The 26,560-nt window shown below is 44.6% G+C and overlaps 1 protein-coding gene across 2 annotated transcripts in view; it reads left to right on the plus strand.

Annotated features, from left to right (window-relative positions):
• Positions 1 to 7,245: 7,245 nt before the first annotated feature.
• LOC118231987 (ras-related protein Rap-1b) overlaps positions 7,246 to 26,560 on the plus strand; it is a 41,679-nt gene continuing 22,364 nt past the window's right edge. The window contains exon 1 of one of the 2 annotated variants that reach the window (XM_035426473.1): positions 7,246 to 7,388. The gene's annotated coding sequence lies outside the window, so the exon portion shown is untranslated. The remainder of the gene's footprint in view (positions 7,389 to 26,560) is intronic. The other variant, XM_035426474.1, reaches the window with a different exon arrangement.

Below are 26,560 nucleotides of genomic sequence, written 5' to 3' on the forward strand. Positions count from 1 at the left end.
TTTCTTCCACCAATTGCTCTGACCGGACATTACATTGCCCGGTCGGGACCACAAACCGGACCTGTAGAGGTAATTTGAAAACCGGACATTCTGGTTGAAAAACTGGTCGTCCGCTGCAGGATTTGACGAGCATTAGAACTGTATGTGTGAACTGTGCAAGTGAACGAGAGTGTGCACTTAGGCTGTGTTGGAGTGCATTTGTGCTTTTCATGCAATATACTAATGCGTTTTGTGTGAATGCCTTATGGTTGTACTTTTACAAGTAGGTGCAGGTGATCTAATGAGCTCTTAATTGCTCTTGATTAGTCACTTTTAATGCCTTGAAGGAGTATTTATCATATTCAGCGGTATTATGTCAGAAATGCCTATGCTAGGATTCTGGGTGGCTTGTCCTGCCAAGGAATTGTTGTGGTGCGTAAATGGTTTGATATCAAATCTGAATCATATCATTGCCAACTAAGGCCAGCAGCCCAGCAGGACAACACAGTTTAGTCTCACTCACGGATTGGAGGGTTTCAGTCGGGCATAATGACAGCATTTCATCGCTCAACAGCGACGCCCACTAGCACCCACAAGTCCATTCGTTAAGTTGCAGATGAACGGTCTTCCTCCAGCTCATGTCTGTGCTGACTGGACTGTGATGTCATAAAAGGCTGTAGCTGACCTCACGTGCTGAGGAGGAGAGCGCGTGGTTCATTTGGCATGCTGTGTTCACACTGAGGCACTCGCAAAGTAGCATTTGCATTAGCGGCATCCCGAAAGATTCACGAGAGCCGTCAAAAATATTTTCAAGCGTAGCGCGGTAATAAAGTTGTGCTACACGGGGGTCTACAAGGAGGATGGCAGGCCAAGGTTCAGACTTGAATTGTAAACTTACACCTGAGCCTACTCCACACCTGAGCTGCAAAATACCGTTCTGTAGCAATCCCGGTGTTTTACTTTCCACTGCGGATTTGTGGGCCTGGAAATGGACGTCACACCGAACCCGAGTGCACTGGCACGGCAGAGAGAGTTGTTGCGTAATGAGGGTTTGTGGCAGGGATACAAAACTCTGTCCCTCGAGGCCAGTAGTACTGCCGGTGTTCGTTCTTCCCCCTCTATTCGGGACAGTGGGAGGACAGAGAGGAACGGATTTCTTTTGGGAAACAGATCCCGGACTACGTGGGAGGCGGGGGCGCCTGAACCCAGTGTGGTCTTTGTGACATCACTTCCTGTTTCTGTCTCGCCTGCCGCCACTGTTGCACTCCTATGAGGACTGGACTTTCTGGATTCCGGAAAGCTCCTCCTTTTTTTTTTTTTTGTTTTTTTTTTCACAGTGAAACAAAGATCTTATTTATCTTTCCTGGGGAAAAATAAAATGCCGTAACAGCTTGGCAGAGGTGCAAATGAATGCAGAAATACCATTACCCAACATGTCTGGCAAGAAACGTTAAGAGTGAATTACTGACCTTATTTTTCAAGTTATAAATAGTGATGCACAATTAAGTCACAAGTATGGCTTCCAGAGAACATGACAGAGACACAGTTGAGGGATAACTGCGGCTCGTACCCTGAGCAGAACTGTCTGCCGTCTGAGGAAAAAAAAAAAAAAAGAGTATAATGCCACAGATTAGAGAGAAAAGCATTTATACAAAATGGAAACTTGTGAAAGGTGCATTTCCTGGGGCCCCGTTTTATGTGTCAGCCTCAGTCACCACATAAAGGGGCCTATCGTTAGCTTTTTGTTAACTGATTTCCGATTAACAGGTTGATTAAAATGTGTGTGTGTATGCATGTGAGCGTGTGAGTGTGTGTGTGTGTGTGTGTGTGTGTGTAGATGTGTGTGAGAGACCGTTATCAGAGGCCGGCACTCTGAACAGCTTCCAGGCAAAAATGTATTATTGCTAATGTACTCAGTGACAGTGTACTGTAGGTGTACAAGCAGAGTTCTTCCGACCCACTTACCAAACCCTTTTCTGATAAAGGCTCATATTTGGCTGAGATGCATCAGTATGTATTGACATGGCTTATTAAAAATTATTTCCTAAAATGTGCAGCATTTTTATATGCATTCTGGAGTGCCACTGCCTTTTCCCATGGCCCATTTGGACTATGGGAAATGCCACTGACTGCTGTAGCTGTGGTAACAGTCAAACCCCTTGGTGAGTGGACATCACACTGTGGAGAAAGGCCCCTAAACCAGCAGGAACCAATCCTGTTCTCGGAGATCTACTGTCCCGTAGGTTTTCACTCCAACCCTAACAAAGCACACCTCATTCAACAGCTAGAGCAGGGCTACCCAATCCTGTTCCTGGAAATCTACCGTCCTGTAGGTTTTCACTCCAACCCTAACAAAGCACACCTTATTCAACTGCTAGATCAGGGCTGCCCAACCCTGTTCCTGGAGATCTACCGTCCTGTAGGTTTTCACCCCAACCCTAACAAAGTACACCTCATTCAACAGCTAGAGCAGGGCTGCCCAACCCTGTTCCTGGAGATCTACCGTCCTGTAGGTTTTCACTCCAACTCTAACAAAGCACACCTCATTCAACAGCTAGAGCAGGGCTGCCCAACCCTGTTCCTGGAGTTCTACCGTCCTGTAGGTTTTCACCCCAAACCTAACAAAGTACACCTCATTCAACAGCCAGAGCAGGGCTGCCCAACCCTGTTCCTGGAGTTCTACCATCCCGTAGGTTTTCACCCCAACCCTAACAAAGCACACCTCATTCAACAGCTAGAGCAGGGCTGCCCAGCCCTGTTCCTGGAGATCTATTGTCCTGTAGGTTTTCACTCCAACCCTAACAAAGCACACCTCATTCAACAACTAGAGCAGGGCTACCCAACCCTGTTCCTGGAGATCTACCGTCCTGTAGGTTTTCACTCCAACCCTAACAAAGCTCACCTCATTCAACAGCAAGAGATCTTGTTGTGCTGCTAATTAGGGTAGAAATAGGATTGTTTGCTGATTCATAATTATGTGGCTTGCTTGACATTTCACTGTGAAAGGCCAAAGTGCCCCCACCAACAGGACAGCCCCCGCCTACTTACAGGGCATGATTCAAACTGCACGTGAGCTCAACCACTCTGCTCTGCAGAAGCAAGGTGACTTGCATCACCTGCCATCCGGGTGAATACGTCGCTCCTCTACGAACCACTCAGTAATTGCCCTTCTTCTGCCGTGGTCTGAAGACTCATCTCTTCAGACGGTACCTGGACTAACTATCACCACTCTGCAGGGTACTCCCAATCCAGGATCACTCTTATCACTTGTATCCTTTCACTTTGTTCCTGTAGCGCTTTCATGTTATACATGTACCTCCATCCAGCACTTATATTGCATTACTTATATTGCATTAGACTTAACATTACTCTCTGACCTAGCCTATGCTTACTGTGTGAACCAGACATAATGTGTTCATGGCTATGAATAACTGTTACATAATGAGTATTGTACCTTATTGGACCTGTGTTTTGTAGTTGTTCCAATGACCTTCGGTATGCACTTATTGTATGTTGCTTTGGATAAAAGTGTCTGCTAAATAAGTGTAATGTCATGTAAAGTGGCTTAGACTTCATAAAAAGGACTGAACATGTTAACACAATTGTCATACCACTGTCGCCATCTAGTGGCTGTTTCATTACATAGAACTCTGTTCAATAAGTCTGCCTGAGAACGTTACATTGACAGTCAGCATTGGGGAAAAAATTCAAAAGCATTTTCACTCAATGTGTGGCAGTGGAAACAACTAGGATTACATTACATCGGTCAGCAGCCAGCATACGAGCACTGACTCCAACAGGATCGTAAAGAATGATTTTAATTGTTGAAAACAAGTAATATCCCACCAAAACGATTTTGTTTTCTAAATGTTTTTATGTTGCATAAAGTTTACGTGGTTGTATCAGGTAGCAAACATGTTTTAATTGCCACTAAACAAAAAAAAAAAGTAAAAAACCTGATGTCAGTTGCTGTGAAACGCGTTAACTGTGTTTGCAGGAGGGACTTAAGGCATTGTCACTTAAGCAGTTATTTGGAGAAGACCGAATGACGACATGGCCGTTTTTTTTTGTTCTCCAGAGCCCAGGTTCAGTGGCTTAGTAGAGGGACTGTTTTAATGAGGTCCTTTGAATTAAGGAGGTGGAGAAAGTTTCACAGAGGATATAAATCTGCAACCTCGTGAATCTGATGACAAGAAATTTCCACATTACAACTTCAAGGCCCAGGAGAGTGGGTATCGGCCATGTTTGATTATGTGAAGGCCTTCATTAGAAAGCCGAAGCTGTGGAAGAATCCGCTTACGCAAAGCAAGACAACTCATTTCCCATCGAGAAAATCTCTCCTGGATGAGCAGGGTGCTGATTAATTATTCAGAGGTGATGAATATGCTGCTGCAATGACCTGCTTCTGGGGGGGCGGGGGGGGGGGGGGGGGGGGGGGGTTTGACAGCGGATCTGCTGACTTCAAAAGGCACACAGACCCCTTTCAGATGTTTGCCAAACCAGTTCTCCGTAGATGACCCTTCCTTCGCTATCTCTCACTTCGCAATGACGAAAAGTCAAATTAAAATAAATTCTTTGAAAAGAAAATGGTTTTTTTTTTGGAATTTTTCTAAACATTTGGAGTTTTCTCCAAAATTCCAAGTCGGTGTTCTAGCACTCCATTCCTTTTCAATTAGCAGTAGACTGATTGTGACATCAGCATTAGAATTTTCAGTTACAGTAAGAACATTCTAGTCACATATACGTGACCTTGCACCGTAAAGGGTTAAAACTTTTGTGTGGGAGCACCAGAGTTCGGAGCTGCCACTTTTTGAGAAGTTTCTTCCTGGCTCAACAGAACCGGTACAAGGTCACATAGCTTCTGCCAAATGGCTTTTCCATGTTTCGCACCAACCTTTCCCTGCACCAGGACCTCATTGGAGGCTTTCTCTGTAATCTCACGGGGGATCAGACCTCTGTCTTGTCTTCCTTACCCTAACACGCAGCATGTTCTGTTGTATAGAATGATCTATTCCGAAACCAAAATGCATCGCGTGTAATTGAGGGAGTCAATCGCAACGCGTTGTTGCCGGCAATGACCCGCACATCCCCAACTGCGACCTCCCCCTGACTAGCGCCCAAGGCTGTTGGGAATGATACCTGCTCTCAGTGATTGCACGGGTAAAGAACATGGTGTATGCTCAGAATCTAGGACAAATAAACAGAAACCTATTACATAATGGGTTGGGAGCTGGTCTTGTAACCCATAGGTTTCAGGTTCGATTCCCAGGTAGGACACTGCCGTTGTACCGTTGAGCAAGGTTCTTAACCTGCATTGCTTCAGTATATACAGTATATATCCAGCTGTATAAATGGATGCAATGTAAATGCTATGTAAAAAGTTGTGGAAGTCGCTTTGGATTAGAGCCTCTGCTCAATGCCTGCAATGTAATGTTAATGTTGTTTATACTACACTGCAGTTACCCTATATTATATTGACCCTGCCCACCACCAATCCCACAATGTCACACTCAGTTTGTTTTGAAAATGGACTGTCAGAAATGTACAGATCACTGTCCTGTCTCTCATGAGACATCCCATTCATCCATCTATCATTCATCTCCAGCTAAATAGAATGGTGGCCTGTTGTGTTCCTCAATCAGTTTGCGAGACGTATTCAGTATGCTACAGAACAAAACTAAAGTAATCAATACAAATCAGTAATTTCATTATTATTCACATCACAAAATGGAAGCTATCCATAGGAGGGGCTTTTCTTGCCCAGATCTCCTCATGATGTACCAATAACCCTTGAGGCAGCTGCTTAAAATCCACCTGACCTCTCTGCGTGGTTCTGGATGGCTTCTGCGGTCTGGCAGTGATACCGTCTGTACATTTGTTAATGCACTGGTCACAAAGCGGAAGCTATCCATCAGAGGGTCCCCCCGCCCCCCCCCCCCCCGCTGCGCCGATAGCTCTGGAAGGGGGGGGGCGCGTGAAATCCACTTGACCCCGCTGAAAGATTCCGGAATGCTGCCGTGCACACCGTGCAGGCGATACGGGGATCAAAGGTGCGTTAGAATGTACAGACGGTTGTCATGGTGACACCACACTGGTACTTCCGCGCCGTGGGAGCCTTTGTGGGCGCCTGAGCGAGGAGCAGCGGGTTTCTGAACGTGTGTGTGTGTGTGTGTGTGTGGGGGGGGGGGGGGGGGGGGGGCGGCGGTGGCAGCTCGTGGCAGTGACCGAGTTACAAGAGTGGAGCGATCGGTGTCAGACACGCCAGGGGGCCGCTGCTTGAGTGGAGCTCGGCGTAGCTCAAGTGCTCTCATTCCTTCACCTTATCAGGAAGGGGAAGTGTGGCTGAATGGTTTATTATTTAACTCCTGCAGGACAAAACTCTCATTCATTCCGTAATCAAACACTGGTTGATAAACAGAAGGAGGGGAAAAAAAGATTAACAGTGCTGTAAATTAGATCGTAATAAGAAAAAAACGAATGTTGAGCATCCATGAAGGTGAGTGCGACACAGCAGAAACTGTGGCGGAATGAACAACGTAATAACTGACTGACAAGAAGGCTATATCGCCCTCTTGTGGAGGGCTGACTGAACTGCAGGTGATAAAAGTTCCCTCCATAACCCTTGTCCCCCGAGATGATGCATCGATTACAATGAACAGTACAGACTACAGAGTATGTGTATGTGGCTCATAGAAATTGATTCTATTTGAAATATTGCTTATCCATGGAAACACTGCTCATTTCTTAATTCCAGAACAAATAGAAAAATTCACTATTTGACAGACTCCAAATAACATTTAAAATATTAGATATTCGGGGCATATGCAAATAGCCCATACAACATACCCAACACTCTCAAATGAGTTAGGCTTTGAGTATTCTGCAGTGAAAGTAAAGTCGCACCCACAATAAGAACAACCTCAAAATAACATATTTGTCAGTTGGAAACTCAAGGAATGACATCAAAAACACACCACAAGTTTTACAGTCACGTAACACTGAAATTGGCCCTAAGTGGGGGGAGGTCGTCGGCCCTTTTTAAGTATAAATGTTTTTATTCACAAACTTGCCTATGCGCAGTCAAGAGCAGGTTGTACTGATTTTGCGTAAGACATCAAAAATATGTGGTGACTTTTATTTAACAGACATGGAGCGCAGTCTATTCTGATTGGCTTAGGTAGTCAGTGTGTGGCGTTTGGGTCAATCAGCGTCAAATGAGTTGAATGCTCGCTGAATAAAAAAGACGCACCCTTCCTTCCTTCCTTGTGCGATTTGTGAAACAGCTTGTGAGTGGTGCTGAAACCAAACCGAGGCTGCGACGTCATGTAAAAACTCAAAACCTCACCCAGAGGAGCAAGAGCGGGCGGCGATAGAGACGTAGACAGATTGGAGCGACGGGGAGGGACGCAGTAAGTATCTTGGAATATTCTTTTAATGCAACTTTTGTCTCGATATGGAGCGGCGGGGGTTTAATTGAACCTCGGCGACAGATTAGTATCGATGCTTACTTCGGGTTCGTCCACGACGTGCTGCAGATTTGCAGATTGTGCGAAGGAACAAATGACCGGTTCTGAAACGCATACCACACGGTTTGCGGAAGAGTAGGTCAAATGTCTAGAATATGGCGGAACGTGAGCGAAACAACTCTACACCCAATATTTTACTGGGTCATTGTGGCTACATTTTCTTAGCCCACTTCGTTGTGCCGCGCGGGGTTGCGTGCATTGGTAGGCTGTTCGATTGTTGACCCTCAGTTGGACCGTGCGAGGTTTTTAAGCAACTGTACGAAATGGCGTTTTGTTATATTCAGCCTGTGGCAATGTGGAAGTTGGAGCGGAAAAGGAAAAAAGTTCGAAGGCTTTATTGTTCAAAAATGCGAATTCTGCGATGTGGCCAGCTTTCAGTCGCATCGGTGTTGATGCGAAAGGCCCCTGTACCCACTCTTAGTTGTGTCACAGGCAGTACCGATACCATGACTCTGTGCAATTAAACGTTTTGTTTATTTGCAACCACAGCACTCACTTTGGTTGTGATGTATCTGACAACGTGCCCCGCCTAGTTCAAGACTGTCGTGCGATGTAACTGTTAAAGATCCGTTTTCTTCTTGAAGGAAATGGGCCAGATAGCTTTTGATTGCAGCCATTAGATCAAACTACAATGCCAGAAGCAGATCAAAGTTTGCAGTAGTCCTACTACTCAACGTCTGTGCGGCCTTGCTTGTCTTTTAAGGTTGGGAAGTTGACGCAGTAACTGATGACATGCCAACAGATCAACAATATCTGGCTGGAAACTTTTCAAATGGAGATGCCTTTAATAAAAGTGTTTTTAAACAAATGTTTCCATTATTGATCTAATCTTATCTCTGTGTTGTATGATGGTTGCAATATTTTCCTGAAGCTACATGTCAGATACTTTAAGTTCATGCTACAAGAATGTGAAAATCTGTTTGGCCATATATTATTGTAAGAGAAGGGACACACTGATGTAAAAATGCTCACCTTTCTTTTCTGCTTCTTTCTGTTTGTTGCCTCTACCAAAGTTGTTAAATACCTGTAAGTTTCTGATGAATTTGCTTCCATTACATTGACAACATAATGCCAGTTACTCTGATGTACGGGCAGGTTCATGACATAAATTCTCGATACATTATGCATGATTAATTTAATTGCGGCCTGTTCATTCTTTAGTTTTTCGACGGCTTACTGGGGAAATAATTAGTGCTGTGCAAACATGTTCATCCTCTGAGCGTAAACGGAAATGTTTCTTTTCCCATTGGTTTCCTTGGATAGGGGGCAGATGGGTATTCCTTTTGTTGCCCATTAGCTAGTTGTTGGTGTTGAACCAAGACAATGGCATTGCTGGTCACACTTTTCCCTGATAGGTTTTCTTTGCGGTTGTATGAAAGTACACTGCCACTTCTCCCTCATGATATCTTCATGCTGTCTCAGGTCCAGCTCTGTCTCAGCGTGCTTGGTGTCCTTGTCGTGGCTGTACCGCCCCCTGATAGGCTACGTCTCGCGACAGGTCTCGTCTTGCTCATTTTCCCATGATTCTCAGCCCAAGTGGGCTCACAGGAAGAGGTTCTGTTTATCGTGACTCTGAGGAATGAGGAAGAGGGAAGTTTTTTTTTTTTTCTTTTCCATTTGCATTCGAATTCAGTAAATAAACAACGGAACAGAGAGCTGTTTGCATTTAGTTTTATTCTGTGGCTGCGAGGAGCTTTGCCGACGGCTGGAAAGGTGTTTGAAATTAATTTCACCGCCTTTATTATTCCACAGTCCTGTTGCAATGAATAATGCTTCTCTAATAGAGGGAGAGGAGGCCCACAGTGCGATATAAAGCACGGATGTAATGCATCTACAGCATTGTCAGCCCCCGGGTTCCTTCTGTCTTCTGTATTTAGGCCTACTTATTCTTGGAGGTTCTGGTGGCGTTTGTTTTTTTTACGCTGGGCTGGAGATGTTCTCCTTTATTTAGAAGGTGCTGTCACTGCAACTGTTGGATCTAAACAGTGAAGGATACTGTGCTGGTCATCTCATTGGTGCCCTGTTTACGAGTGGCGATGGCCAACTTTTCTTTAACTTTCCACTTTAACGGTTGCCTATGTTTACTGTTGGCTACAGGCCGACAGAGTTAGACCTAGAGGTTCTGTGTATGAAGGCTGGGCTGGATTGTGGTGCTTTCTCACATAGTTCACTCACTCATTACATTACATTACATTCATTTGGCAGACGCTTTTATCCAAAGCGACGTACAAAAAAGTGCATTTCATGGTCATAGACAACTGCTAACTCAAATTCATTTCCCAATTGTTGCTTCACATTGCCCAAGACAAACAAAAACAAATGTCCTCAAATAAGCAGATGAAAATGCTTTTCAGGTTAGACTCATTTATTGTTAAACTTCACTGGTATGCTAACTTCCTCTGTCTGTGCAGAATTACGGCTGCTAAAATGACTACAATTGAATTTGATTATGATAGCAGACGGCCTAATCTTCACAAAGTGATATAGCCAAGAACCAGCTGTTTCCCTGGTTTGTTTTCAATCTACAGTATGATAGGCTACACAGTCACCTGTAAAAGGAATAGATTCAAAGAGTACTAACATTTCCCAAGCACTTCTCAGTCCTATAGTATTTACAGCAGCTATGTAGGGACATGGTGAGGTATAGTTAACTTCTTATATTACTGAACTGGAATCTGGTGTACTCGTGAAATTCTGAAAGAAATGACAAATTGACAAATTGGCTCTATGACTAGGAGTCCACATTTGCAGACATTTTGCGTCGTCCTACCAGGGGTTGGTGGGTTTAGGTTGGATAGGGGTTCCAAGTCACTGCTGCATCATCTTTTGTCACCACTGTGCTGGTTGCCCATTGACTACTGGTCTATTATCTCTACAACTGGTCTGCTACTGGTGTAATGTCTTTGCTACTGGTCTACTGTATCTGGTACTGGTCTACGGTCGCTGCTGCTGGTCTGCTGTATCCTTTGATAGTTTCTAGCTCTCATGTAGTACCGGTGGCCTGGGAGAGTAGCTTAATCTTTAGTAATAATCTGGAAATGAAGTGTAGAAAATTGTGCTAAGGTGCCAAATGCATAAGTTTGATGGCCCTTAAGAGTTTCGGTACTCAATAACGTACGTTCCCTGGTGGTTATTTTTGTTGTAGAACAAACCCAGGGATTCAGTCAAAAGGCAAATTGTCACCCGCAAAGCATTTCACGGTGAGCACAATGGGAAGATTGGCAGCTTTAATTGGTCGAGTGTTCTTGACGTGTTCCAGAATCCTAATTCCCACCAGCTACGTTTTTGAGATGTGTGCTTTCGCCATTTGAATGCGCCCCAGGTCTCCTGCCCTGTCTTGACCTGCCTTGACATGTCTCGGCTCGAACGTCAGGTGTCCATCTGGCGGGATTGCCACACCCAAACGGACTGCCCCATGTGAACATCTTATTTACGCTCACAGGCTTTATGTGTGTCCCATCATGCCACACACCTTTCTATTTACCTGGTTGCTGGGGCCCACCAATGGGCTGTCCGTCTTTTATATTTTTAACAATAAACCAGGTAAAATGCAGCTGCAGTGTAGAAGTGATCAAAGCACTGCACTACCTACATATGATCTTTCTGATGTGAGATGTTGGTCTTCATGATGGAATCCTCTGGTTCACTGGCTTAACTCAATTGTTATGAAGTCAAAAAGCCTTTTTGATCACCACTTACAACAAGGTATGCGTGTTGAGTTTTTAAGAAGTAAAATTAATGGCAAAAAATACACCCTTAGGAAAGAAAGCAGGAATTTCCTCTTCTCAGAAAAAGGTGCCTGTTGGTGGGTCTCAGTAGTTGCCAGTTAGATGGCCTAAGTGTCAGGACAGAGGATAAATCTTTAAAAAAAAAAAAAAAAAAAAAAAGAAGTCACACCTCAGACTTTCAAATGAGGCCTGCTAATGGTGTAGTAGTGAAACCTATGACTCTGTATATGATCTCTTTTTGGCTATGAATAATATTACTAGTTCATGCTAAAAAAATCCTGAAAGTTAGACAGTCAAGTAAAACTGTTCTTTTTTAAGTGCTGATGAACTAGTCAAATATTATACAAGTAATTTAGCAAAAATGTGCATGCATGGTGAATATTGCATTGAACATTTCTAAGTCCATGCACGTGCCTTTTTCCTTTCAAAATGTTGAAGTGTTCCATGCTTTTGGTGAAACTGGGTGGGGGTGGGGGTGGGGGTGGGGGTGGGGGTGGGGGTGGGGGGGGGGGGGGGGGGGGGAAATGAGACAGAACCCCCGGCCTTGGTTCACTTCCTCCTTGCACCGTCGAGGGCGGTGAAAAACACGGTCACCTGTGACCACTTCCTTCCCCCCCTTGCCACGTGACCCCCATTTTGAAATCTCTTCTCTTTTTTTTTTTTTTTTTTCCCCTCTCTTTCGGAACATCTTTTGGAGCGGGCTAGCAGTCACGTAATCACTCCTGATTGGTGGCTCCAAAAAGGTGCTCCAATCAGGACCTGACTTTGACTGGCTGCAACCAATCACCCAAGCAGCTTCTCTTCTTGGGTTTCTGCCGTGCACGCAAGATCATCCTAATGAAAGTGGGCAGTGGCCATCCTCGTCCAATCACAGACCGGGGGCTTTGCTGCATTATACGCCAATTGAATAGGTCCCAAAAATCAAAGTGATTTTACTGCAATTCCACGTTTAATTATTGATTATTCACAAACACTGCACCAAGTGCGGTGCGGTGCGTCTTGAGCAGTGTCGGATTGATATAGGCTAATAGAATAAAATGATACGTTCATTCTTGCTTATTCCTAATGACTTTTATAGCTGACATTTCACATCCTATCCATTTAAGTTATGACTGTGGCAGTTGGGTGGGGCTGCCAGTTTGTCTCCAGTTGTTTTCTCTCCTGTGCTTAAGCCCCTTCTTCAGCAGGCGGATGTTGACCTTTTTAATCAAGCTGCACGTGAAACACAACCCAATCATCTTCCTTCATAAAGTAATTGCCACTAATTAAGCGCAGAATATGATTGACAGAAGAGGCACTAATATGCTGAGTTCAGGCTGATGACTTCGAGCTGTGGACGTGTGGCAGTGTGTGGAAACGTTATGCTGGGGGCGTTAGTCTTTGTTCGAAGCTGTGGGAAACGCATTGAAAACGAGGGCGGTTGCATTTAGGCTAACTTGCGCCGAAATTGTTCACGGCATGTGAGGTACACTGAAAAGATTAAAGTGGCGAATGTCTTGTGCAAAGTTCAAATGAAAATTCAAGGTTCTGAACTGATTATATTTTATCGTATGGTACATTCAAGTCAGGTGATGCATTCAGTTATAGTCTGTTCTGTCATTGATGATGATGATGATGTCAGTGATGATGTAAAGATGCATCTTTCTGCATCTGCAGCGCTGGTTACAACCGACTGGTATCGTTTTTCCTTTTGAGTAGGACTTGGAAGCGTTTCTTCAGCCATATCCCAGAATTCCTCAGATGGCATTGAAGTGCCATTATCTTGTGCAAATAGTTAGTAATAATTGCCCCAGCCGAGATGTAGGCTACATTTCGCTTTGAAATCTGGAACGGAGTCGAGTGAGAAGGTTGTCGCACTGAGTCTGCACAACCTTAAATCCCCACTGTCTTTAGAGGCCTGTGAGCTGGAATGTGGCTATTTTTTTTAATTGATCGGGGATGCAATACACTGAGAGTTTCTCTGTAACTTCACTGTTTAGTCTGTGCTGTCGGTGTTTGCTGAGCCAATGCACAATATTCATAAAGGCTGTCTAATTTTAATTTGTGTTGTGAATTCTGACAATTTTAATTTATAAAAAAAAAAGTAATTAACTGATGAAATAAATGAACTTTTATTGTATCAAATAATCAGCAATATGAGTTGTGAACAGAGCTATAATTAACTTAGCAGTTGTCCTATACAATTTAGCTGTGTTTGTGAGCTCAGCACAACGGCCCTGCCTATTACACGCATGTAACACGTGTGTAACTGATGCATTGTTCAGTAAAGAAGTCCCTGACCATAACAAGGTAGGAATCGAGAGTTCAAAAATCTGTCAATTCATCCATGACCACAGATAAGCTCTCGGTTGTTTTGGTCACTCACTTTAAATTTGATCTTATGCAGTGTGTGGTCCGCAATGCCGTCTAGCTGATGGAATTTCCCCTCCATTTACTGCATGCTTGTTCAAAAAACACACACACGGTTTGGGATGGCCCCGTTTTTCCAGTGGGCATATTTGCACTTATGAACACATCCGTTAAGTTCTCAGGGACGTCCAGCCACCGCTGCTGAAGGGCTGTCTTTCCCCCCTGCTGATAGATGAGTCTCCTCCAGTGTCGATCCCCGTCCTTGATTGATGCTTGTTTTCTTTTAAATGTTGGTCCATGGCTGTCGTCGTCTTCGCGTGATTCATTGTCTAATGGAGGCTGTGCAGAGTGAATGAAGCCTTGTCTGTTTACCGCACAGATACAGTTCACTCTGTTGTGCTTTTTTTTTTGTTGCGTGTGTGAATTTGACGTTCCATCCGTGCTCACATTCTCTCCTTTCTCTCTCCCTTTATGGAGCCGGCCATCTTATTTATATCAAAGCTGCCTTTGATCTCGTAGGTTTTCATTACAACTCTAAATGTATAGCCTACATCTGATTGTACTAATGAGCAGCTCAATGCAGATCTCTCACTAGCTGGAGTGAAAACCTTACAGCACAGTAGATCTCCAGGGACGGGGCTGGGCAGCCCTGATTTATATTTTTAATGTCACAATTAGCCACTCGCCTGACCTTGCCATTTGAGTGCCTACAGAGAGCACTGGAGGATAGCTGTTTAAATAAGTGTTAAATCTCTGAGGGTCACATGGTCAAGGCAGACTGGTTGGCCTAATTATAGGCCAGTTCTTTTCATTAAGCAGTCAACCCAACCAACCTGAACCTGTGACTCTCAAATTGCCAGCCCAGTTCTGTATCTCCTGTGTGTTGTTCTCTCTGTACGAGGGATAGGAAGCACCAGGGACCCCACAACACCATATCATCCTGAAACTTGTGTCACAATTCTTTTGTGTGCTTTTTTAAAATTCTTTTTTTGTGCATTGTAAACTAATGTTTATTGCGGGATGGCAGTGGTTGTTTTCCACATATTAGTCTGACCCTCATGTGTTGCCAGGGAAACGGCACCTCGTTTGCCAATAATCTTCAAATCTTTTAACTGTTTGCTAAGTTCACGCTGATTTCCCTGTGTTCCTGGTAACGACTGTTTTTGAATCTGTCTCTATGGACTTGTGAACTGTGCTGATCATCGTGTTCATTCCCAGGCAATGGAAGGAGTGTGGGTGGGATGTGTGGTGATCTTATGTATATTATGCAAGTCTTTCTTCGAGGTGTGTGTGTGTGTGTGTGCGTGTGTGCATCAAGATTGGCCCCTTTTCTTCATTGCTTCAGAAATGCAGACTGCACTTCCCTTTTGATCTCTTCAATAATTCAAGCATCCCGGTTTTATTTTGCTCTTTCCAGCAGTTTGTCTGCTTTTTTGGATTTGTGCAAATGGGCCTTTCAGTTTCTCGGAACTCTGACCTCGAGAGTTGGACTCTGAGTTCTGATGCTGAATGATGCTTCTGCTTCAAGCTGTGTTTTTGACACTTCAAGCTGGTTTTAGCTGGTTCACCACCTGTCCCCTGGCTGAGCATCCTATATTCAGCTAGATAACCAGTTTGGCTGCCAGCTTACTCTACATGCTTTACCAGCTTTATCCAGCTAGAGACCAGCTAGAGACCAGCTACAGACCAGCTACAGACCAGCTATGGCCAGCTATGCTCCTAAACCGGTTTAGAATCCCTGCTGGTCTTGCCTGGATTTTTCAGCATGGTCAGTCTACATTCATGTCCTCCCTGTAGCGTACCGTCTTTGTGAAATCACTCTAAACGGGCTGCTTAAGGGGGATGAATAGTCAGAGGGAAGATTGAAAACACTTCCATTTATAGCCCCATTTGACCGTTATGTTTTGTATTAGGCTTACAGTACGTATTACTTTGCTTTATGAAGAGGCTTGCTGGCTTAGTGCAAGCTCAGTAAGTTATGCGTTTGGTCATCAGCACCTGCAAGCATTTTAAGAAGAAAAAAAAAAGCATCAAGCTAAGCCATCCATGACAAATGATTTCATTTGTCTCTGCAACGCTGTAGCATGTACCAGAATGCAGTGCAGATGTAAGGATTGTGTGTCCGTGGCTGGTTTCATATTCAGTGTCTTTGTCGCAAGAAAAGGCTCCGTGTAAGGGGGCTGAGATGGGGCGGCCATCTTGGCGTGTTGCATTAAAAGTAGCCTACTTCCTGGATCTCCAATTGTGTAATATAAGACTGGGGAAGAGTTCACAGCCTTTTTTTCTTGTTGTAGGCTACTGTTTTTGATTTGGGCTACCAATGCCTTTTTGTACAACAAAGGGTACAATGTACCCTTTTATACATAGAGGTCTGATGACATTAAATTAGGCTACATGATATTTATTTCACATTGTGGTAGGGAAATAATGGCTCTTTGAAAAAATTATTTCCTTTTTGATGTATGCAGCGATATTTTCTGACATCTGTGCTGTCTCTGTTTTCCCAGTAATTTTGTGTGTTGGCGCATTTAAAAAATGTACTTTTTAAGAGCATGACACCCAGAAACGGTTTATTCATTTGGACATGTACGGTGCAACCTCCTTATAGAGAACGGCACCCATTTTGCATTCATCCTTTATGCTTACAGTGGTGTATTAAAATTAGTGAAATGAGTGACATGTTTGAAATGTCTTCCAGGTATCTTTTATTCACATATCTGTGAACGAAGCCATCCTTGTGTTTAACTTTGCTTTTGAAGAAATTGATTAGTTAACACATTGTACAGTAAAACTGCCCAAATAGCTTTTCCCTCCATTTCTAGTTTTTTTGGGAGCAGATTTCAAACTGTCTTTTATTAGCTCATTTTGTGTTGAAGTTTTGACTTGACCGAAAAAAGAAAAAAAACTGCTTTATTTCCTGTGGAGAATAGAGATTCCATCCCCTGGATTTTCACCACTATGTCCAGGTTATTATTTCATCCAATATTCTGACAAGTGGGTTCCACTGTATTTAGGCCTGTAAATAAGCCAGCTGGGACAATCGGCCAACGGTACACACAGGATGTCAAACTAGCTTCCCACGGCTCGTTTTCAAATCTTTCATGAAGCTGTGTTGTGAGGATGCTGTCCTTGACAATGGCTTTATTTCTTAAAGAGACTTTGAAGCGGCCTAATTTGGCCAAGAGCGACAATTCGGGCGGATGGAGACATCCGGGGTCTATTCTAACATTGTGGTTAATGACCTCGATCAAATGAGGAACCGACAGCTTCTTAAATGTTATTTTTGATCATTATTTTGCAGCGAATGCATTTCATCTCGGGCTCTTGACTTTACGCTCTTTTTTTTTTTTTTTTTTTTTTTTAAGGGATGCCAGAGTCTTAGCATGGCATTACTGGCACTGGGTTTATCCACAGGATCGCACCCCCCTGAGACTCTGTAGGAAGCGAGATGGCAAGAGACCTCCAAACACGGGTGGGCAGGCAGTTTAGCCTCTTCAACCGCTTTGTCGTCTGTTTAAAGGGGAACTTCACCCTAAAATATGTATGTATTTTTTTATTTTTAGTCAGGCTGTACTCTGGTGATAAGGTAATGAAATTTCCACATTTTAAATATAGTGATATTATTCTGGAAAACATCTTGCCGGAGTGTTTCGTTATGCATCAGTGCAGCAACCCACACCCAGTCTGAAGAGCGTGTCAATTACAAACAAGAAAACTACGGGAGGAGCTGCGAACATTTGAGTTTTCTTAGGCCGCGCAGTGGGTGGGGAAAGGGAGATGATTGACAGCTCTGCTCACGGTCTGCCAAGAACTGCGCGGTGACCCCTGGACGACCCGCCAAAACCTCTCGGGGGTACGCTGCGGCATTTAGCAACATCCGGAGAATCTGCCCCGTCCTCCCCAGAGAGGCCGCTCGGATACTGGCCCGGGTGTAACGAGTTGGAGATTTGCCCGAGCTGGGATTTGAACCCGGAGCCTCTCAGATCGCCCCTGTGCTAAGCTTGATGTTGTTAGTGATGTTGTTAGCGACGACGCTACAAGGCCTTCGCTTTACTGCAGCTGGCTGTGCTGAACTAGCGGACTAGCCAAGCTACTTCGCTTTACTGCAGCTGGCTGTGCTGAACTAGCGGACTAGCCAAGCTACACCCGCTTTACTGCAGCTGGCTGTGCTGAACTAGCGGACTAGCCAAGCTACACCCACTTTACTGCAGCTGGCTGTGCTGAACTAGCGGACTAGCCAAGCTACACCCACTTTACTGCAGCTGGCTGTGCTGAACTAGCGGACTAGCCAAGCTACACCCACTTTACTGCAGCTGGCTGTGCTGAACTAGCGGACTAGCCAAGCTACACCCACTTTACTGCAGCTGGCTGTGCTGAACTAGCGGACTAGCCAAGCTACACCCACTTTACTGCAGCTGGCTGTGCTGAACTAGCGGACTAGCCAAGCTACACCCGCTACGCAAGCCCCTGGCTAATATTAATAATAATAATAATAATAATAATAATAATAATTATTATTATTATTATTATTATTATTATTATTATTATTATTATTATTATTATTATTATTATTATTATTATTATTATTATTATTATTATTATTATTATTATTATTAATAATAATACATTTTTTAAAAATGTTTTTGGTTTGCCTTTGATGCTTTTTTGTTTGTCAGGAAATTGTAATTACTTCAATAAAGTCATTTAATGACACCGTTAATTCCAATCGTAGAGAACGTTATTTTGTGCAGTTTATGTATCTGCCGTCGCCACACAGTAAAAGTAATTTATATTTGGTGCTGTTTAAGCAGAATTTGTTAGGCAACTTCTTTTCATTATCTGTAATTTGAATTTGTTTAATTAATCATTGTGATTTGAGTTCCATTTTCCCGCTGCTTTCCGCGCCCTTAATTAAGATTTCCCAGCGGATCTGCCTACATAAACATTCCCCGGCACATCGGCGTTCGGCACTGTCTTAGCGCGATTCTTCCGCTGACTCTTTTGAACAATGGAAGCTGAACCGGACCAAACTGAGTGTTCGAGGAAGCGGATGGCAGCAATGGAAAAAACTTTTCGGTTGCTCTGGCGGTTGGAAAGCCACGTTCCGTTGACGGCTCTGTGGTCCCGCTATCGCAGGGTTCTGCGTTTATTTTTTTGGGTTTTTTAATGCAGAATTCTTTAAAAAGAGACAAGTTACGGGGGGAGAATATACTACGTTCTGCGAACGTAGATATTCTCGAGGTCTCTATCGGAACGCAAGTGAACTGGTGTAAAACGCAGCTTTTTGAAATGTCCTGCGCTCCAAAGACGCAGCGTTCCGCGTGCTAGCAGGACCACTGCGTCGGCAGCCGCACCACAGCCAGGCAGGCGACAGCGGAGGTCGGCCACCCCTGGGGTTGGGAGAGATCCCGTGATGCTGATGAATGTGTACCCCTGAACTGAGCCTGGAATTCCAGGTCATTACGGGTTTATTTTCCCCCGAAACCAGATGTCTTTTTTTTTTTTTTTTTTTTGCTTCATGCCATAAAGCAGTCTTAGGTTTGGTGTTGTCCTGAATAATAGCCCTGCTGCAAAAGCAGCCTTATGCTGTCCTTTTATGAAGGATTGTGTTGTGCTTTTTAGTTCATTTTTTAAATAAGTAATCCTGCTCTGTGAAAGTACTCTTAAAAGAGATGATGGGCAGGCTGAATTAGAGCTTGCTTTTGTTGGGTATTACCATGTCTGGTTTCTGGTTGTGGGTTTTAATGTCTACCGTGTACTCCTCATACCTTACCAGACTTGAGAACAGAAGAGAGGGACCAGGTTGGAGAAGGTGGAAGATTTTCTAGTTTGAGTTGCTTTATTAACTTCTGATTTCCACCCCACACTGTCACTGCACAAGCAAATGAAAAAAGCTGTATGGTGCCATATGTAGCTGTATGGTTCTTCTCCAATGAGAGCCAGGGTCTGATGAGCACACGTGTCCTGCACCAGTGACCTTTACGCTGCTGTCATTGGACCAGCCCCTGAGGAACAGCGCTTGGGAAGGAAATGTCACTCACGCGCACGCATGCACAGACACGCACACGCAACGGCTAATCTTTCTGCTGAAACACTGCCATTCTGCGCAGATAAGGAGCAGGGACTCATCGCCCTCAGGCACTGAATTTGTCATTTGAAAAGCAGTTTTTTTTTTTTTTGTTTTTTTTTTTAACCCTTTAAGGTGTGAGATTGCAAATTGGTGATTAGAGTGTTATTATCTGAACATTCTAATGCTGATGTCACAATCACTGCTGGCAACTGAAAGCAGTGGAGTCCTAGAACACTGACTTAGGGTTTTGGAAAAAAAAACATTCCTGGAGAAAAAAAAATCTACTCTTCAAAGGGTCGAACACAGTAAAAGTTCTATCAAAAGTAGATTCTATTTAAATTTTCGGTTCGTTTGCTTTTCCACTGGTGTTCATTCCCCATGGCTTGATGTCTGCCTGTACAGAGATCTCATGACAGGTCACATCACGACCTCCGGACATGTTTGTCCTAATAAGAGCAGTCGTGCCGAAGAAGCTAGCAAGAGTGGCTTGCTTTGAGACTTTATGTGTGGCGTAGTGGGTAAGGTTTAAACTAGAAGGGGATGGACTTCAGTAATTTCTTCATGCTGAACTTCTTCGTGCTGTGTGATGGCTTTCCAGGTGAGGTACTGTAGTAGACACCTTTGGGTGTTCTGTGTGCAACAGGCAAATGCCATACCCAGACAGACTAATGACCTGTTCTCGTCATAGTATGTTCTTCACACCAGCTGGGGCTCCACCACTAGCCCATATGTACCAGGCATTTGAGACAAGATACTGAGCTCAGACCAGAAAGCAACAAGCTTGAGTCCCAACCAAAGCCCATCTGTTCTGTCTTTGAGCATTGAGAGCACGACTCCAGCCTAGTTTGACCTGGCTGTTAAACGTTCCCCTAGTATTTAAGGACACCCCTGCTTAAGCATGCCCTTAATTCTATGTGTAAAGAGAGGAGGTAATGGCCTGGAGGCCTGCATCAGCACCTGAGTCATGTGTACCTGAGTCATGTGTACGCTCACCGGGCCGGGCTGGGCTGGGCTGGGCTCGAGTGGGTGAGCTACATCATTCCCTGGCTGTTTTTCTGCTCCAACAACAGGGTTAATACCACAGAGTCAGACAAGCAAAGCAGTTCAGGTTACACAGCCTCCCCCCTCCCCCCCCCCCAGGCCACAGGCTTCAGCTCTCTGTGTGTTAGACCAGCGGTGATGCAAGACTGCAGTGAGGTAGGGAGATGGGCAGGCTGCATGTTTGCCAGTTGGGCCTTCACGTCTGTGTTTGTTCATGCCTTGGCTTTTGTGTTTCGCTGTGACCTTTTAAAACCAGTTCCCAAAATTTTCTCAGCCTGTGGACCGGGAGTTTTGAGTCTCTGTGTCTTGGGGGACGACGGTGTCGTGCATTTTGGACGCCGGTGGCCATGTTGCTGGAGACTGGTGCTGCTCAACAGACCGGTGTTTGGAAACCATGGCTTTAAGCCATGTTGGGGAGGAGACCTAGTTTGGTTCGGTCATGGTATTTTTCTAAAATAAAAATCCTGCTGACATTCTACCCTTCCAGAATATTTGAGCTACCCCACTGAAGCAGTGTCCCCCCCCCAAGTCCAGGGCTTGGTAGCCCCATAGTTGAGGATGAACTTCAGCCTGTCCCCTGTCTTGAGCAGCTTAAAGACTCGTTCTACTGAAGGAAACTTGGCACTAATGCTGCTCGTACGTGGATGTAGGCCTGCTGGGATTACACTCGGGAGGAAATGAGTCTTCTCTCTGCTCATTAAACTCAGAGGTGATAATCACACATCTCCGCTCCATCATTGGAAGATTTAATGGAATTTGATCAATGGAGTGGATCACAAAAGCAAATACACACACGCATGCGCGCACACTCTCTCTCTTTCTTTCTCTCTCACACACACACACACACCATCTTCAGACCGTTCTCCATGGACACCTTCAACATTTGCACACACACACACCTCAGCACACCAGACTCTCACACTGCTCCAGCTATTAGAGCAGGGAGACCGCCTTTGTTTGAGCGCCCGTCTGATCGCAACCATTGGGCCTTCTCTGCCCACCACCAGCCCCCCAACATCAAGATAAAGACCTCCTTTCCCTGTTCCATCTCATCACAACCAGTGGGCCCTTTCAACCCTCTACCTATACCCCCCCCCCCCTTCGCTGTGAAACGCTGACGAGGAGTTCGTCTAACTTGCCTGTGACGGCTTTCCTGGTCTGATTTCAGTTTGTACGCGACACGTGTTTATTTCTCCTGCGGCTCGAGCTCTGTGACTTCCTGCTTCATGAAACTGTCTGCAGAAGTCCTGTGCTTGTGTGTGAAACGGGGGAGGGGGGCATCTGGACCTCACATCTGGTCCGGACATCTGTTGGCCCCAAGCTGGCGGGGGGGGGGGGGTGTTGTACTTTCTGCTGTTACTTTTTCTCCCGGAGTTTGTTTTGTGTGGCCAAACGGCAGGTTTTTCTGTTCAAGGGTAAAGCGAATTTCAACAAGCGCTGAGCCCGAGTTCCCCTCTCCCCCTGGGCTTGGTTTATTGATCGTCTCGATCGTAGCTCAAGCCCCCGTCTGCATTTCTCACGTTTTTGTGACTTCCGCTCGCCACAGCGGTTCTCACACCAAATGGCGCGGTGCGGCTTCGGGGGGGGGGGGGGATAGGGTCTTGGTGTTCGGAGGATGCGGTTGTACACGTACGCCACATGTTTAGCGCTGAAAAAATAGGAGTGTGGTAAAAAAAAAAAAAAGGTACGTCGTGGAACTTGAAGAGCTCGTTCACTGTCTGGCAAAAACCGATGTTACCAAAAGTCTTCACCACCGCCAGCTATTTCATCTTGTGTCAGTGTTTCTACGTTTTTTTATTTGCAGTTGGCTGGCTAGCAGGGTGACAAATATACCCTTTAATTAGATTAGATTACGGAAGATGTATGCATTGAATTTGTAATGTGCTGAAAACAAATGCTAATGCATATGTACATTTATGCATGATGAATAACAAAGAACTTTCAGTTTTGCTCCTGTTTGAGCACCGAGCTTCATAATGATGATGAATCCTAATTTTCCTCTGAACCTTCAATGTAAAGTGTTCTCAGTTTGTCAGTCAGTAGGAGTACCAATCAAGTTATTTGTAATTTATTGAATAAACTTTGTTTTATATTTTGGCAACTTTTGCCCACTTGCCAAACTTCCTGAAACATGCGTGGTGTCGAAATAGGTGTGGTCCAGCTGGATGCTCCACTTCGCAAGCCTCTAAACATTCCATTTTGTAATAAACCACAGGAAGTTACATGCACTGCAATTTTGGAAGGTTTGGAGGTGCGACAGACCTCAGTAGAACAGAAGAGTGTCAGCTTGAAATTAGCCAAAGAATGATATCATCCACCATCCTCTTCATAATAATACACTTCAAAATGTAAACATTCTCCTTACTGATTACGCACAGTAAAAATATGTGAATGTTCAGCACTCTCCAAGAAATGATGTTTCACCCATGCTTTGTGGAGTCTTCAGTTGCCGTACTCCCTGAGGTTGACACAATGCACCTGAAGATATTGCTGTTCTTTGAGAACGAACCATCAGTGCTTCCCCTTTTACAGGGCAGTTGATAGAATCATATTTACCTTGTTGATTAATTTCTTGGTTTGTTAGGGAAGAAAGCGCAGATTATGTTTGCGGCAGAACGAATCCTCAAGTAAGACCCTCTTTCACCCCTAAGAACATCCCACTGGAAACAGCTGAGCTCATCAAGCTTTAGCCTGCACTTCCCTGTGACAGGCTAAGGCATGAAGCCCAAACCGTCTGACCCACTAAATAAGCTGTACACATTGAAACGCTTTCCCCAGTGAAGCTGTAAATACTTCAGAGTCATTCCTGTCTCTGCTGTTATGTTTGTTAATGGAAAGGCTGTGCTCGTCTGGGGGTTGCCTTGTGAACCCCGAACACGTTCTCCATTATCTTGGTCCTGGAGGAGGCGAGAGAATGAGCTGTGTGAGTGGGTCCTTCAGGCTCCGGCCTTCCACTCCACGTGCTCTACTCCATATTCCTGTAGCAAAGGCGCAAGCAGCCATTACGGGGTCAATACCTATAAACGAGTCCCACTGCCTGGCCTGCATTCTAAAATCCAGCAATGCACTCATGTCAAGGTGCATTTTTTTGTATTTGTTTTTATTTTTGTGAAATGGATTCTGTTCAGATGGTGTTACATCCAGCTGATGGGGCTGCCTGAAATCCAAAAGGGCCTCCTTTTTTATTTTACCTGTTTTTACTTAATACTATACTTCCTCACCACCACCACCGCCCCCACCCCCTAGTCTCATCTACCGTAATGATTCCTGAGGCAGTGCCATGCATGAATGGGTCCTGATGTCCATTTTCATAGTACAGCATACCTTATTTTCTCTCTCTCATCATAAAAAAAAAAAAAAACGGTTCTCCCTTCCTGTGAAATTGAATTCCTCACGCCTTTATTACCCTGGCACCAGACAGGCTTTATGTTTCAGGCCTCCAGTTTTGTCGTTTTTAGGGCAAGGCCCCCTTCGGCCTTGGCAAAGCCAAAGTTTATGAGGCCAAAATCAAATTGGACGTGAGGGCGTCAAGGCCAAGAAGCACATTGCATGAATGGGATACTGTAGGGGCTTTTTTACAGTCTGCAGTCGAAAGAGAAAGAAACGTGCCATGCAGTGGGGGGGGAGGTGACTGTTTAAAGTGCATGGTAGGCACAGTCATAAGCATGGTCTGATTCAGTTAACAGACCATTACCTCGAGGATGAGAGTATCTTTATGTGTTGAATAGACGCGATAGTTTTAACGCATTTATATGGCGGAGTAGAACTGCATTTGTCAGCGCTACAGTATGTTATGGAATATTGCCTCTGTGAAGCTGCCAACATTGATTTCCACTTGAACATTTAGTTATTCCTCTTATCCCAGGCCTTAGATCTCAGTTCAGACCTTGTTACTTGCTAAATTGATGATGTAGTAGTGATGGTGGAGTGTAAGCATTCTTTACCTTTCCTTAGTTTAGGACTTCCTTGAGCAAGTTAAATTGGGAGGTATTTTTTTCCAGCCGTTCTGAGGCCTTGATTGTTGGCCTCATTGCTGGAGGAGGCTAAATGAATAAGATTAGTTTCTGTGGAATTGCCCGAAAAATGTATCCGTTTTGCGAGTGTTCTTAAGGCCTCTGTTCTAACTGTAGTCTCAGGTTTCTTACCCGTTGACCTAATATGTGTCATACGTGGGAAGTGATTCACTGCGTTGCGTTGATTGGGTAACGTCCTGGATCATACCCCTGTCCCAACTGTGTGATGACATCACTGTTATTTCACGTTCTCCTAACGATCCTCGTGACCAATGGTGTAATCTGCTCTAACCTTAGACCATCATGCAGCCCCACCCAATTCAGACCTGCACTGGCGTCGTGTAACAATGCCGTGGTTTAGGGGTGTCAAATTCATGTCTCATCCGTGCACTGCTCGATAAAAGGATTCCCGGCCTGTTGCCTCTAAAGGTTGTCATTCATTTACCGTTTTTATAATTGAGAGTTTAGCTTGAGGGGGGTGGGGTGGGGGGGGGCTGATGTAATCAAGGCTCTGCATCTGAATATGAACTGAAAGGAAAGTGTGTAAGGTGTGCTGGAGATGCACCAGGTCAGCAGCTTGTATTCGGCTGATTTATACACACGCCTTTTCTGTCCAAGTGAACGCTTTCCCCGAGTTTCATTTTTGTAATGGAGCTACCTACGCAGCTTTTTAAGCTGGGGTTGTGCATTTGCCATTTAAATGTGTTAAACAAATAACTCTGTAAACGTTTTTAGTGTTTATATATATATTTAAGGTTCATTGGATTACTCTGACCATTTTACAAGGTACACCACTCAAAGCCCTTTCTGGGGGGTTGTGCTGTTGTAAAGTTAACCCCCAGCCTCTTTGGAGTTACTTGACGTGTGTCCGTCTCTGTGTCTCTGTGTCTGTCTCTGTATCTGTGTGTGTGTGTGTGTAATAGAAGGCATCATTCTACCTGAGCGCGACATTTAGCAGAATAGAGAGCAATTTAAGTACAATATTTTTTGTGTATTTTAATTTCTGACATGCACATTTTACTCCTGGTATTTTCAAAACACACACTTATGCATTTTAGATATTGGCCCATCAGCCTTCCTGCTGGATTACATATGTACATTAGCCTTAAAAGATCCATATCCATCCACTGCTAATAATCTACTTCCATTAATAGCTTTATCATTCTGCATCAGATGAAAATCCTTCAGGATAAAGACTTGCGCTGTTGTACCAGTAAGATCTACAATTGCTCTTTAATTGTCTAATCGGTTGCATTCTCAAGTCCACCGACTACTGCTGTTAAGAGTGCCTTCCATGAGAACCGAAGCCTGAGTCAAACTTTTCCCCTAGGTCACATGTTCAAACTTTTCCCCTAGGTCACAGGTTCAAACTTTTCCCCTAGGTCACAGGGTCAGACTTTTCCTAGGTCACATGTTCTGGTTTACGTAAGCCAGTGCATTAATTTGAATAGTTTTTTTTCCCTGATAGCTGGAGTCGTGGTGTAACGTGATGCCCTTTTTATAGTACCCTGCACCACACCACCGGCCTCTCCCATGACAAACGGGAAGGCTGGGGAGTGAGCTGTTCCCTTCTGCACACAAAAAGGGGGATGGGGGGGGGTGGCGAGGAGGGGGGGGGGGGGTGACTGCGGGGGATCAGGGAGGAGCTCATGGGTCATGTTCACAGGGCACAGCTCTGAGCACTAAGAGGAGACTGAGTCAGGTAGCAACAAACCTGCCCCCCAACCCCCCCTTCCCAAAAAAAAAAAAAGTCTCTAATAGTTTGGAGGCCTTTTTTCTTAAGGTTCTAAGCCTGACTAGCTGACTAAAGCAGAAGGCTTTAGAGAGCGCTCCTGGGGAGGGAGAAGCTGTGCT

The sequence above is a fragment of the Anguilla anguilla genome, chromosome 7 (assembly GCF_013347855.1).
Source record: "Anguilla anguilla isolate fAngAng1 chromosome 7, fAngAng1.pri, whole genome shotgun sequence".
Lineage (NCBI taxonomy): Eukaryota > Metazoa > Chordata > Actinopteri > Anguilliformes > Anguillidae > Anguilla > Anguilla anguilla.